We start from the raw sequence: 14667 nt of genomic DNA, 5'->3' as shown, positions 1-14667 counted from the left end.
CTGTGCATCACCAGGTGTGACCCAGAAAGAAAAAAAAAAATTGCGCCAAAGGGGAGCGAAGGAGGTTTTGGCGTTTCCTTCGTTCCCTGTGAGACTGCCCAAGTTTGATAACCACAAGCCAGTATTAACTCCATTTCTTAACCCACAGAACTGAGGCAGACAGGTGGATGGGGGAAGCGTCGCCATGGCAATGGAACTCCGGGGAAGTCAACAAAAGCTTCATGGCCACCAAAAGACCACCTGAGGGCACGGGACCCAAGGTCTGGTCAAAATTAACCCACATTAGGAGGCCCAGAGCAGGCTGGACCCCCCGAGGGAATAGGAACAAAGGCCAGGAAAGGAATTTCTAAGAGGACCTTGGACCACTCAACTCTACCCCCTTGGCAACCACCCTAGCAACGGACTCTAGGTAGCTAGAAACTCCCACCAGGGGCAGCCTGGGGAAAACCCGAGATTAGGCCCCTTGAACCAAGGGAGGGCGCTCATGTGTGCCCGAGCCCAGGGACTGCTCTTGCCTACGAGGTCGGTCATGTCACGGGCTTCTCCCCTCCTGAGGTGTGGACTTTCTCGAACCGAACGCAACCTAGCAACCTAACGTGTTCAGTGGCTTTCTGCGCCTCTGGAGAAGCCGCACTCTCTCTCGAGCCTGTTACTCCCTCCCTCATTTCCCCTTCCTAAAAGCCTCCAAATAAAATGTTCCTGCTTCAAGCTCATCTCCTGAAATGCTTTTCTGCGAGAAGGACAAAGGCCCGGGGGCCTGAGGAGGTCGAGGATCGACTCCCTTTCCCTGAAAAGGGCAACCCCTCACTCCGGCCCGAGACCCCGGGAAGGCCTAGTGGGCGTCGTGGGGCTGGCAGGGCTCATCGCGCTCATCAGTGCCAGCGCTCCAGCCAGTCCCGGGGGAGTGACATCTTCTCCTCTGCTTCTCATCAGCCCCCATGAGGGCCCACTGACTTCAGAGTCATTCCATATTTAATAGAAAAGTCCGCAGGGGGCAGAGAGGCAGGACAGTGGGGAGGGCACTTGCCTTCTATCCAGTTGTCCTGGGCTCAATCTCCGTCAGCACAGGGACGTTAGCCGGTCACGGTGACCCCTGGGCACAGCCAGGTATGGCCACCCCAACCCACCCCACCCAACCCCCAGTCCAACCCCCCAAAATATATATATATAACTACTAAAAAAACTTAAACAAACTAAAGATTAAAAACTATCATACACTAAAGAACTGTTAGAGAAAAAAGCCGCCCGCACGCGGGGAAAAAGCCCAGAGACTCAGATTCACCTGTGTCACACTGCACTCGCAGCTTACAGAACTGAGCTCTGCCAAACAGGCTCGTGCCAGTCTCCTGCAGAGACTGAAAATGGCACTTGGAGTCTAGAACGTTCCAAGGTAGAATGAGAATTCAGCAAGGAGGAGGGCATCATGGGCCCTTCTTAAAGGGGCAGGCGCCACCCTTCGTGACGCCAGGGTCCGGCTGAGGCTCCGGAGGGCTGCCCTGCAGACGCCAGCACTAGCTGGCCAATGTCCCTCTGGTCCCTGCGGGGCCCAGTTCTGGACCCCTGGGCCCTGAGAAAGTGGTTTCAGAAAACGTTTGACAAATGTTTGGCAGTTACAGATCTCCAGCTGAGGTCATTCGGCATCCCCCGAGTGGGACCTGGACCCAGTGACCGTGCCCAGGGCCCTCCTCAGGAGCCAGGCCATAAAATCTGTGGACGGGAGGGGGGGGCGAGGGGCACGGCGACAGGGCAGAGGCCCTGAGCCCGACCCTGACAGCCCTGCTCTCTGTGACCCCAGTGCTGTGAGCAACACCTGCCGCACCGTGGCCAGGGAGTGGCCCAGCCCACTAAGGCCTGAGAGCTGTACAGAGGAGTATGGCCTGGCCTGCTCGGATGGGAGCACAAGCTGAATGAGTGCGGGTCCCCTCGAGGATGAGTGAGCAGGACCGGGGGAGTGGTGGGGAGATGGGGAGGTCGGAGTGACCTAACCTGGGGGCTCAGGACGGGACACCTGGACGGGACACCTGGACGGGACACCTGGCGGTGCTCAGGGCCGACTCTGATCCAGTCATGGGGGCTCATCCTGGCAGGACCGGGGGGGGGGGGGGTGACGTACAGGGTGGGGTGGGGTCAGCCACAGGCAAGGCAGGCTCCTTGGCCCTGGGCTACCCTTCCGGTCAAGGATACCTATTTTCTTTCTTTCCTTTTGTTTTTTGGGACACCCGGCAGTGCTCAGGGTTACTCCTGGGTCTGCACTCGGGAATCACTCCTGGCGGTGCTCAGGGGACCTATGGGGTGAGCCATGCACCAGGCAAGCGCCAAGTCTTGATGCCAAGGTGCCCACGAAACACAGTGTGCAACAAGGGACTCTACAGAGAACGTCAGGGCCAGCAAATGCTACGAGGAAGTCAATCAATTCTGAAAAAACACAAAAAGATGCAAAAGGAGGGGCTGAAGTGAGAGCACAGTGGGGAGGGGTTTGCCTTGCTCACGGCTGACCAAGGTTCGATCACCAGTCCTGAGCACTGCCAGGAGTAATTCCTGAGCATCCCTGAGTGTGACCCAAAAAGCAAAAAAAAAAAAGAAAAAAACAGTGTGAAAGAAAATGTGTTTGAGCTTCACGCCCTACCGAGGTCACCAATTCCCCCCCACGAGCGGCTCTCAGGCACGGCCACGGCCCCAGAAGCACAAGGACTTAACACAGAGAACCAGCAGCTTGGAGCAGAAAAGCAAATGGACTATGTGTTAAACCGCACCATCATGACTGACCGGAGGGGAAAGGGTGTTGCCCCCTTCGCCCTCTCCTCTCTGGAAAGAAAGGTGGCGGCCACACGGGAGCCTGGTGGACAGCAGGTTTGAGCCGGGGGTCGGGGGCGGCAAAAACCTCACGAGAAGGGGGGCGTTCCGGCCCATTCTTCACGCCCTACCGAAGTCGCCAGTTGCCCCCCACAAGCGGCTCTCCGGCACGGCCACGACTCCAGAGCACAGAAACCAATCTCTTAATTATCTAACTTTTAATAGAAATACTTCCAGGGTTAATAAGTAAAATAGCAGATATCCAACCCAGCTGTAGAAAGCAAATCATTTCACAACGTTTTTTCAGCATGTCTGATTTGGGGGGGGGGGGGGGTTGTAAACTCTAAATAATAATGGTGCATCTTTTATCGAAACAATGAATCGAGTCAAAGTAGACAGAGTGTTAACTAGAACTCATCTGCCTCACAGGAATTGGAAGGGATGGGAGGTGGGGTTCTATTGGGGTTCGCGGTTAAAAATAAGTATTGGTAAAGGGAAATGTGTTTGATATTCACACGACTGAGACCTAAACCTGAAAGCTCTGTAACTTTTCCCACAGTGATTCAATAAATAAATAAATTTAAAAAAAAAAAAGAAAAAAAAGAAAATGTGTTTGAGCCTCACTGTCTCCCTGAGACTTGAGCACTCAGTGCCGTGTGTGAGCCCAGTAGAGTCTCCGGCTTGAACAAGCCCCGACCCCCACACCCCCATGCTCCTGTGTTTGGACCGTGACCCTAAATCCTGTGATGGGATCACGTTTGTCCATGACAAAGACGCTAGCAGGCTCACGCCCCAGAACGTCCCTGCTTCACACAGGCGTGGCACACAGGTCCTGGCCTGCTAGCGGCCGGCAGTGATTCGGCAGGAAGCAGAGGTGTGAGCCTGAACGTGGGTCAAGTCCGTTCCTTCAGCTTGGAGGGGAGGAATGTCCGAGAGGGGGTTTTGAGCACTGCCTCACAAGCATGAGGTCCTGAGTCCAAGCCCCCGGGGTCACACGTGCACCTGGCACAAATCCAGCACAAACCCGGCAGCTCTGCTGTCCCAGCACCACGCAGGAAGGGGGGTGACCCCAGGGGGAGGGCCACCGAGAGAGGAGGTGGACACCACAGAAAAGAGGAGGGAACACAGGACAGGAGTTGAGGGCTGCAGGGTCGGGAGCACCGGGTAGAGAGCAGCCCTGGGGAGCAGGAGGCCAGGCGGGCGCCCCTTGTCACTGGCCACTCGAGGCAGTCGCACAAGCTGTGTGCAGACCCACGAGGCTGACAGGGCGCCAGGGACAGGGCAACCCCAGCAAGGATTTTTCTTTAAGTTTTGGGCCATGGGGCCAGAACTCTAGTACAGCGGGGAGGGCGTTTGCCTTGCACACAACTGACCCGGGTTCAATCCCGGCATCCCATAGGGACCCCAGAGCACCTCCAGGAGTAAGTCCTGAGTGCAGAGCCAGGAGTGACCCCGGAACATGTCCAGGTGTGACCCAAAAACAAAACAACAGCAGAGCAAGCGGAAGGGCCCGGAAGCTCTGAGCCACGGAAACGCCGAGGTTGGTTGGTGCCCACTCGCCCCCGCCCCCCGCCAGTCCAGGCCGGCCTGGGATCAAGGTGCGCGAGCGTCTCCAGACAGGATCTGCCTCAGCGGCTCAGTGCGTTATCTCAGCCTATCACCCAACTCGACTGGGACTGACTCTGGTTATCTCCTTGACTGGTTACCTTGGGCATCTCCGGGGCCAGCCGCCAATCTCCGTCCTCCCACCTGGCCAGGGCGGGATCAGGTGTCAGCAGCTGGGCCCTGAACACCCCACCTGCCCGTCCAAACGCAACGCAAGCACAAAGGCCAGGCTCGCCCCCAACTCGTAGGACACGACCAAGCTAGGGGCCCCGGAGAGCACTGGGCCTGAGGACGGGTCCCAGAGATCCCCAAATTTCCCTTGCTCGACGGCCCGGCCCAGCAATCTGCATCAACCACTGGGCCCGAGCTCTCTGCTTTCCTTCTGCTTGCTCAGCGAAACGCAGCACCTCACACCTGTTTGGAGGGGAGGAACACCAAACTTTTTTTTTTTTTGGCTTTTTGGGTCACACCTGGCGATGCACAAGGGTTATTCCTGGCTCTGCACTCACAGGGGTTACTCCTGGCTCTGCACTCAGGAGTTACTCCTGGCGGTGCTCAGGGGACCATATGGATGCTGGGACTCGAACCCGGGTTGGCCACGTGAAAGGCACACGCCCTACCCACTGTGCTATGTCTCCAGCCCCGGAACTCCAAACTTTATATAGAAAACAATGTATTTCACAATGCCTTTTCAGCCATTCTGATTGTTGGGGGTAAATGCTAAACAATCATGGTGCATCTTTTGTTGAAATAATGAATGTAATCAATGTAGAGGAGAGTTAAGGAGAAATCATCTACCTCACAGGCATTGGGTGGGTGGGAGGTGGGGTATATTGGGATTCTTGGTGGTGAAAATGAGCACTGGTGAAGGCTGAAGGGAAAGGAGTTTGATCATTGCATGACCGAGACTTAAATCTGAAAGCTTTGTAACTTTTCCCACAGTGATTCAATAAAAAAAATAAGAAGAAAAATAATAAATAAATAAAATTATGAAAAACAAAAAAAAGTAAGGTGGAGTTCAAGCCCAATTCAATCAGCTAATCAGTGGCTGAATAAATAGCAGTACTCCTACATTAAAAACAAACAAACAAACAAACGAAAAACACCACTTGTTAGGCGAGTGCATCAGCAGCCTGATGGCACCTTCAGACTCCAGATACCCCCAAATTGCTGCTGTGCCTTTGGCCAGACCCCACAAACTTGGGGCAAAGTTTACCAAGAAAGGAAACGGCCAAAAGTTAGGTATGTGGGAAACACACCCACAAGCCACCTCCGGCTCAGCTGTATCATTGGAGGCCTCTCTGGTTCCTGATTGAACTGCTCAATGGCCATGATCCCAGAGACTCAGAAACAAATCTCGAAACCCAGTAGATTTTGGCAGAAATGCGTCTGGTCCCTGCAGTGCTGGGCCCATGGGTTCATGCCTTGGCCTGTTCCCCCTGGCAGCCAGGTGGCCGCCATCCTCCAGAGGTCACTGGACAGTCAGGCTTGGGCCCTCAGTGACAAAACTTGTTGGGCCTCACAGGATGGGGGTGGAGCCAGTCCTGTCCTCCCCGTCCCAACGAGACCCCAAGTCATCGTCCATGAACGGCCTCTCTGACTCCTGATCAAGCTGCTTAATGATCAGGATGCCAGAGACTCAGGAGCAAATCTCGGAACCCAGCAGGTTTGGGAAGAAATCCCTCCAGATTGAAGTGTTCAAATTTGGAATTTCAAAATTGCGCGGCCACTACTGCAGCCACACTACATCATAGGTTATTCATAACCAGCAATAGAAAACAAAGTGTCTACTGTTGCCTTTTCAGCAGATCTGAGTGTTGGGGTAAAATCTCAAACAATAATGGTGAGTCTGGTGTCAAAATACCGAATGTGATCAAAGTCGAGAGAGAATAATTTGGAAATCATCTGCCCCACACGTAGGGGGAGGGTGTGGGATGGGGGTATATTGGGGTTGTTGTTGGTGGAGAATGGGCACTGGTGAAGGTATGGGTGTTTCATTGTATGACCGAGACTTAGACCTGAAAGCTTTGTAACTGCTCTCATGGTGATTCAATAAATAAAATCATAAAAAATGAAAAAAGAAGTTAGGTGGAGTTCATGCACAATTCAATCAGCTAATCCGTGGCTGGATAAATAGCAGTACTCCTAAATAAAAAAAAAAAGAGAGAGAGAGAAATCCAGAAAAACACGGCAAATCTGTACTCCAAGCACACTCCTCCCCAAACGATCCATTTTCCCCCACCCGAGATAAAGCCGACATGCTATGGGTCACATCCTCCTGCCACTGACCCCCAAAACCCGACGCTCCCTCCTCCCACCCCGGGGACTGATGGCACAAACTCCATCGTTGTGTCACGCCGTACAAGAGACATTTGTCACTAGAACCTGATGACTCACTTCAGAACCTCAACAGAAGCCACAAAGATAGGGAGCACTGCTCGGGGAGCACCATGCAGAGGCTGCTCAGACCCTCTCTGCCTCTGTCCCCCGCCTGCTCTGGGGACGATGCATAAACAAGTGGCCAGGGGTTGAGACCAGAGGAACCAAGCCTGGAGGAAGCCGGTGCTTGTGTTTTGTTTTCTCTGGAGGCCTCTAACTACGGCTCCTCTTAAGAGACAAAGAAGGCCGCAAATAGGCAAACACTCTGAACTCGGTTAGCACCCAACTCTGATCTACCGCCAAGATCTGCTCTAAATGAACCTTGAAAGGGTAAGCTAAATATCTCTCAGGGAAGCAAATAACCTTAGGGGATTATCTGCGCTGGTACTAAAAATGGGAGAAAAAAAGTCTGTTTTGTATTTCTTGAAAATGTCAGCTTGACTAGAAGCTGGGGGTTCCGAAGGCAGTTCTGTTTCATCCCGCAGCACAAATGCTTCCTCCCTGCTAGAGCTTTGGCTCACGTCTGTCGAGCGTCTTCTGGACAGGGAAACACCAGCCCTGGGAGGTGTGGCGTGATGGGACACTGGCACACAGGAAGCACCTCAATTTGGGTCATTTTCCCCCCTTAGGACTCCGAGGACCCCTTACCCCTCGGGCAGCACCGCACGACATTCTATCAGGAAGTTACATAAAAATCAGTCTTCCGTTCCAAACAAAATTTCAGGAGCTGCAGACACAGTTCAAGACTATATAAAGCCTGAAGGCACAGGACATATGCAAACGGCATCTATTCACTGTCATCAGCGAGCCCCGTCACCCGCCTCACGCTGGCATTCAACTTCAAAATATCCAGATAGAGGAAATTTTTATGTGTCAGGGGGGAAAATCAGAGTTAGCAAGAGCTCGAAGAGAAGAGCAAGCCGGCAAACAGGACTGAGAGAAGGTGACCGGAGGTGAGGCCGGTCGTCTCTGGCCTAACCCGGGTCCCAGCCCCAGCTGCCCTGCAGAACCCACCAGGGGACACCCCACATGCCTCGGAAAACTCACGGACACCCCACATGACATGGAATCCCCCCAACGCTCACAGCCGCTCAGTACTGACTCACACCCGCCCTTCCATGCAAAAGAGCTGAAGGAACAAGGATCCCCAGGTCGAAGATTCTAGTGTCGGGGCTGGAACGATAGTACAGCGGGGAGGGCATTTGCCTTGCATGCAGCCAACCTGGGTTCAAATCCTGGCATCCCATATGGTCCCCTGAGCACCGCCAGGAGTAAATCCTGAGTGCACAGCCAGGAGTAACACCCGTGCCTCTCCGGGTGCAAAAATTAACAATAAAAAGATAACACCGTGGAGGTGTGCAGACTGGGGGCGGGGTGCAGAGGGAGACCTCCCAGAGAGCCTGGCCCAGAGTGAGCATAACATCCCCAAAGACCCCGTAGGATGGCTCCGCCAGGTCTGGGGTGCAGCCTCACACTTGAGTCGAAGCCACCCTGGTCAGGATGTCCAAAGAGTCCTCAGAAAAGAACCGGAAACTCTGCATTGGAGCAGACCACAGAGGATGATGCAGGGGAAGGAAAGCATTAGGGGGCCTCTTTCGAACTGCTCAGGGGCCCAGGTGACGGTTCAGAGCGGGAACTGTGTCTGCCTGGGACAGCTAAGCCGGCTCCTGCCCGGCCCTGCCCAGCCCCGAGCACCCAAACAAAACATTCATGTTTAAAAACGGCGTATTACTACAGAGACACCTCTGACAACTCCCACCCGGCGAGGCTCAAGGGATAGGCTCTGCACTCAGGAATTATTCTGGTGGTTCTTTGGGAGCCCCCCAGCGCCTTGAGCCCAATCTAACTGCTCACATGACACACGCCAGGGTGCCCAAGTTCTGGGGTCCCTCGAGCAGAATACCCGGAGTGAGGGCCACTGCGAGCAGCTCAGGTGAGCAGAGCCATGGCTACCCCCGCCGGGATGCTGACTTGGGGGCCATCGTGGGTCAGGGTGGGAGAGAAGGCGTGAATGCAGCGTCCACGGGGGGATGTGGGGCCCTTGGTTCCGACCTGTGTTGGGTCTGCCTGTTGGGATGGCCCCACCCCGCCCGCACAGGGCCAGGAACGACCCTGGGTGTGACCGAGACAGCCCCTACCCTCAGCTGGGGTGACCAAGCAGCTTCCTCAAAGCTTCCGCACGGCTGACTGGGAACAGAAGGAGCAGAGAGGCCGCTCCCAGACATGCAATGACTCGCGTGGAAGGTGAACCCCAAGTCCTGTCACCACACAGGGTCGGGCAGGCCCCTGTCCTATCACCACACAAGGGCATGCAAGCCCTTCCCTGCTCCAAGACTGGGGTGGGGAGAGACCATCGGGGGAGCCCAGGAAAGTTCTGGATTCCACAGGCCGAAGCCCAGGGACGTGAGCAAACCCACGGGGAGCTGGTTGACAGCAGCCCAGAAACCAAGCGAGCCCCAGGTTCTTTCTCTTAAGGTGCTGCTGAGACCAACATGCTGAGGGAATGGGGGCCTGGAAATCTGGTGATGCACCTGCGTTCTCGAAAGGTTAAGTCTTGAGACCAACAGCTGCAGTACCACAAATCAACTCACACGCCCAAGAACGCAGGCAAATGCGATCGCGTCTCAAACACACCTGCACAAGCTTCCAATGGCAGAGGGCGCAGAGGGCGCAGAGAGGCACCAGGAGCGCTGGGGCCATGCACGGGTTCAAGCTGACTCCCTGGCTTGGCACTGGGGGTCACACCAGGCGGGGCTTGGAGGACCATATGGGGTGCCAGGGAACGAACCCGGGTCTGCCAGGGGCAAGGCAAGTGCCCTACCCACCTTACTATCTCTCTGGCCCTGGTACGCCGTTTTTAGAGGACATTATCAAGCTGATGTGTTTCCCCCTTGCATCTTCCCCTTCATTCCGGTATTTATTTTCCCTTTCCCTCCCTTTCTCGCTGAGGCTGAGGGTCACACACTCTAGGTGGTGGTTACCCACTTTGGGGGGGGGGGGAGGTTTCCACTCGGCCTGCCAGAGCTCCAGCCATGCCCACTTTTCCCTATTTCCAGTGAAAAGTACGTCATAGGAAAAGCATCTGGTTGAAAACTCACATAAATCAATGCTTTTGGGTCCAGAGATTGTCTTAAGGGACTAAGCATGGAGAAACCTCACCGCACAGAAGAAAGAGCCAGAGTTCTGGCCCGGGCGCCCCTAAGAGCCAAGCTGACACTTTGAAAGAGAAATATTTCAGAAGTGCTCCCTGACATAAAGATAGTAAAGAAAACATATAAAATCATATTTGCAAACAAAAAACCACCTTTCAGAAAAAGACAACATTTAAAAAAGAAAAACTCCGGGGCGCCAGATAGACAGTTCAGTGCAAAGGTGCTTCCCTGGCATCAAAGAGTCAAATATGGACCCCTGAGGACCCCCAAGAGTAATCCCTGAGCATCACCAGGTGAGGCCCCAAGCAAAAACCAAAGCAAAGCAAACAAATAAACATGTGCTGAAAATAACCAGTAGGAAACAGGCTGGGAAGGGCGTGTGGGAGAAACAGAATTTCCCGCACACCCTGCACCCAGCCCTGAGGTCACACTGCAGAACCTCAAGAGTTTGAATGAAAAATGTAGGCAATTGTATTTCTAGAAAATGAGAATGTAAGATTAGAGGCTTCAGGTCTTGCCAAGACTCAATCAAGGGGAAAGGCGGGTCACGAAAACAAAATCCTTCACAAACCTGTTTCTTCTGCAGGCCCGTGGGCAGCGGCTGCGCTCCTCAAAGTGGGGGCCCGGGAGAATGTGCAGAACTTCCTCGATTCTGCGCCAACCAGGCCGGGAGAGCAGCTGGGCCAGCCGCATGCTGAGGGGGGCATAGCCGAGATGTCCGTGGGGTTCTGCGGAGGATTCGAGAGGGACACCTGGAGTCAAGCAACTCCTCTCTGCCTAATGGGCCATGGGATCTTTTTTTTTTTTTTTGGCGGAGGCCATACCCTGCGGTGCTCAGGGCTCCCTCCTGGTGCTGCACTCAGGGATCACAACCTGGGTTGGCCGCATTAAAGGCAAATGTCCTCCACGCTGCCGTCCTGGATTTGACTTTGGGGAGGAACACAGTGTGCTCCAGCCTACCCCGCTGAGCCCTGCCATCTCCACCCTCTACCCAATTCCCAATCTCTCTCTTCTCTCCTTCTCTCTCTCCCCCCCACCCCCACCCCTACAGCTTTATTCATCAGACCTGGTGGTGCAGAGCTGACGCATGGCTCTGCCCTCACCTCTCCTGGCCCTGAGTCCTTTTGTCTCAAACCAATCTCAGAAAGCTGCTTGGTGTCCCTGTGTGCTGGAAGGTGCCAGTGCCCGGCAGCCCGTGCAGAGGGCAGGGGCGTGGCCAAACCCCAGCACCGCTGGGTCTGAACATTCAACGGTCTGCCCGGGAAAGATTCCATCCGACCCCCACAGAAGAAAAACTGTTCATCGATTTGGTGAGAAACTTCTCCTATGGAAACTTGGCCCACTGGGGGGAGGGAATGTGGAGAGCTCTAAGCCCAGCCAAGCTACTCTCAGGCATTCTTCCAGGGGCCGAGGCCCCAGGGCACAGCCACGCCCAAATCTCCCAAGGGTGAGAGTGACAGACCCTAGCATCACAGTTACCCCCAGTCTGAAACCCCCCTCTCTCACAGTGACTCTGAGTGCAGCAGCCCCAACTGCCCACGGTGAGTCAGTTGTGTTGGTCCCCAATCCTCTTACTTGAGGCTGTCCTTTTCGCTGACCAGAGGCTTCCTTGAGCCCAGACCAGCCTCCCCGCCCTGAGGCCTAAGTGGACAAGGGCCCCCGCTTCCCACCCCCAGCCCCCATCTTCAAAAAGTGTCCCCCAACAAGCCCCACTCAGCCCTGGCTTCTGCAAGGGCAGCGCCTTCCCACCAGCAAGACGCCACACCACTGGGGAAATGTGTGTGTGTCTATGTACGTGTCTGTGTGTGTGCTGGCGCGCGTGCATGTGCGTGAAGGCTCGGCTCGCCTATTAGGTGGCGTGCATGTGACTGCGTGTGCTCGAAGACTCGGCTCACCTGCTCATTCACATCGTCCATCCAGAGGCGCAGGGTCTTCCGGATGGTGGGGTAGCTGTTCCTGCCCCCTGCTGGGGCCGCAGCAGCCCGGCCTTCTCCAGGTTCTGTAACGTCAGGATATGCTCGTAGCCATATGTCTGCAAGAGAAGTTGGGGAGCCTGCTAGATCTCCCACTTCCGAAGAGGGAGCGAACATTTTCACTCTCATTTTGATACTACTGTTTTGAGTCATACCTGGCAGCATGCAAGATGAGTGCCTTACCCCTTTCTAGCTCTTGGTTTGTTTTTGTTTTTTTTTTCTTTTCGGGTCACACCCGGCGATGCTCAGGGGTTACTCCTGGCTTTGCACTCCTGGAGGTGCTCGGGAAACCATATGGGATGCTGGGAATTGAACCAGGGTCGGCTGCGTGCAAGGCAAACGCCCTACCCACTGTGCTATTGCTGGAGCCCCTTTCGAGCTCTTTGGACCCCACATTTTCACTTTAAAGCCAGAATGCATGGGCCCAAGGTAAGGAAGATAGATGACAGTGTACTCAAATAACTGAGTAAGAAAAGGAGGCCAACCACACCTCCTGCCGTGCTATTTTCCAGATGTCTCCTTTGTTTTGTTTGCTTTTGCCCCCCCACTTCCTGTGCTCAGGGATAAGTGCTGGTGGGGCCCAGGGGACCCACATGGGTGCCGGGGATCAAGCCTAGGTGGGCCACGTGCAAGGCCAACTGCCTTTTTAAAAAGTGTCTCCCTTGGCAAATGAGTCACTTAGAAACACTGACCTGGAGAATTTCTCTTTTGTAATAATCCAGAACCTTCTGCTTGACCCCACTGTTGCACACCGACTGCAGGCAAATGAGCCTGAGCACCTTGATGAGCGGATGCTTCTGGGCGATGCAGTCCTCGATATAACTGTTGACCTAGAGTCATGGCAGGTTTGTGCGTGAGCGCCGGGTCTGGGCCTGCAGGCCTGGGAGTTCCCGGGCCCCTGAGAGGCCCAATCAAGGAGAGGCTGGAGACTGGCTCACGCTCCTGCCCACACTCCCTGGACAACCTAAGCTCCAGGGGCTGCGGGCGGGTGCAACTGTCCCACTTGTCAGCGACACCTGAGCAGCATCAGTAAAGTAGCAGGGACTGTGGGGAATTTGGGCGCTTGCTTGCTGCAAGTGAGAATGCGGGATTTATTGACGGGCAGACAGGAAAAGCGATCATATAACCCACGCTCTTATATTATCCGTGATGGGCTTCAATAGTCTTAGGCTTCAGGGCTGGGTCTTGTTTCTCTGAGGACAGCGAACAGCAATGGAACACATGCACACACACACGCAATGGAACACACACACACACACACACACACACACACACACACACACACACACCACCCCCGGTCAACAGAAACCTATCCCTTGGCAGAATCTCTTTCCGCACATTTTGCTCTGCCCTGGCAGGTATTTAGGCCAGACACGGAAATCAAAGTGATTCCTTTCCTACCTCGAGTTCTGTTTGCCAATCTGGTTAACTATCGGCTAAAACGGTTTTATTGTTCACGTACCTTATCAGTGTCTATTCCGGACATAAACTCCTGCTCCACGGTTAACTGATCAAAGAAGTCTTCAGACGCTGAAACATAATTAACGCACGAGCATCTCAGAAGTGGGAGAAATGCTCATTTCTCCCAGAGGCATGCAAAGTAGCAAGCAAGCACCAAGTTTAAGTCATCACCGGGAAGGCACCTTCCAGAACAGTGAGGCTGACAGCCTGTGCCCCGAGGTGCGCCTAGACACAGAGCCCCGGGGCCTGGGCCCTAGCAGCTCCCCCTTCACACTAATCAAAGCAATTTCCCAAGGGCATTTTACTTTGGTTCATTTGGGGGCCACCCCCGGTGGTGCTCAGGGATCACTCCTGGCAGGCTTCGGAGACCATATGGGACTCCGGGATCCAACCTGGGCCGGCTGTGTGCCAGGCACTGCAGTACCGCTGCAACTCCAGCTCCTTGCAACATCCGACTGAAACCAACCTCAGCAAGTAGTGCCAGGTCTGGCGAAGCAGTGCTGGCGCCACCCGGAGCCTGGGAGAGCCCTGCTGCACCACCCGACCCCGCAGAACCCAACAGTCACACTCGGAACATTTCTGCGAGGACACAGCGGCTAGCACAGGGAACAATGCACAAGTGAAACAGTAGCCGGGGCCCCCAGAAGTAGCAGGGAGCCAGTGACACACCCTGAGCCTGAGCCCGGGACAGGGCACTCACTCGTCACGTCCTGGATGAGCTCGGCGATGGAGGTGTGGTTGGCCAGGGAGCCCCGGGCCGCCTGCATGTGGGGTAGCTGGGAGACGAACTGCTTGATCTCGCCCACCGTCTTGGCGTTGTGCCTTTCCTGAGGGAGGGGAGAAGGTCACGACAGAACTGGGGACAGCACTCAGGGCCTCGCGCACACACACACACACACACACACACACACAGGGCGTGCCCCAGTCACAGCCACAGCAGTGCTGGGAAGGTACCCAAGGCCACACACACACACACACACACACACACACACACACACTGTGCCTCAGCCCCAGCCCTGGCTGCCAAGAGTGCATTTCTAAGAGTTTAGGTCTTTGGGTTGCCCAGGGCACGTTTGAATCACGTGCAAGGCAGTGCCCCGGGCTTCCTCCTGGCCTGGAGCTCAAGGATCACTCCTGGCCTGCACCGGGACCACATGGAATGCTGGGGAATGAACCCAGGTCAGCTGCATGCAAGGTAAGCGCCTGGCCCGTAGTGCTATCCCTCCGGCTCCCCCAAATTAATTTTTAGTGTGAGAAACGGACACAAAACGAATTAGGCTATAACCAGATCCCACAGCCACACG

The 14667-nt window shown here is 54.8% G+C and overlaps 1 pseudogene; it reads right to left on the bottom strand.

Annotated features, from left to right (window-relative positions):
• Positions 1-1686: 1686 nt before the first annotated feature.
• Positions 1687-14667, bottom strand: part of LOC130018269 (vacuolar protein sorting-associated protein 33A-like) — a 40440-nt pseudogene continuing 27459 nt past the window's right edge.

Source organism: Sorex fumeus, unplaced genomic scaffold (assembly GCF_029834395.1).
Source record: "Sorex fumeus unplaced genomic scaffold, SorFum_2.1 ptg000246l, whole genome shotgun sequence".
In the NCBI taxonomy this organism is placed as follows: Eukaryota; Metazoa; Chordata; class Mammalia; order Eulipotyphla; family Soricidae; genus Sorex; species Sorex fumeus.
The sequence above is the reverse complement of the archived record's forward strand: the minus strand, read 5'-3'. Positions and strand labels throughout refer to the sequence as shown.